Source organism: Myotis davidii, unplaced genomic scaffold, assembly GCF_000327345.1.
Source record: "Myotis davidii unplaced genomic scaffold, ASM32734v1 scaffold534, whole genome shotgun sequence".
NCBI classification, from domain to species: Eukaryota; Metazoa; Chordata; class Mammalia; order Chiroptera; family Vespertilionidae; genus Myotis; species Myotis davidii.
In genome coordinates, this window is record NW_006286678.1 from 374,204 (window position 1) to 374,460 (window position 257).

Below are 257 nucleotides of genomic sequence, written 5' to 3' on the forward strand. Positions count from 1 at the left end.
AGCAGTTCTCAAGTATGACCCACTAAAGATATAGCTTAGTTCATGTGAATAAGCTTTCTGCAACACGGGTGTAGTCCAACGGAAATAAAATATTCAAGCCAATGCACACTAACAAAATAATTCTGCACGGGGACCTTAGGCGGCGGCTGCAGGGGGGCCAGCCGGACGCAGGAGGGGGCGCGCTTTCTCCCTGCGGGTCTCAGTAATGAGGAGACTGAGTTTGTGGTGGCTGCTGAGCAGGGTCTGTCTGCTGCTGC

The 257-nt window shown here is 52.5% G+C and overlaps 1 protein-coding gene across 1 annotated transcript in view; it reads left to right on the forward strand.

The window, feature by feature from the left end:
* Nucleotides 1–257, forward strand: part of GRIN3A (glutamate ionotropic receptor NMDA type subunit 3A) — a 158,984-nt gene that overhangs the window by 289 nt on the left and 158,438 nt on the right. The gene's annotated exons all lie outside the window — the stretch shown is intronic.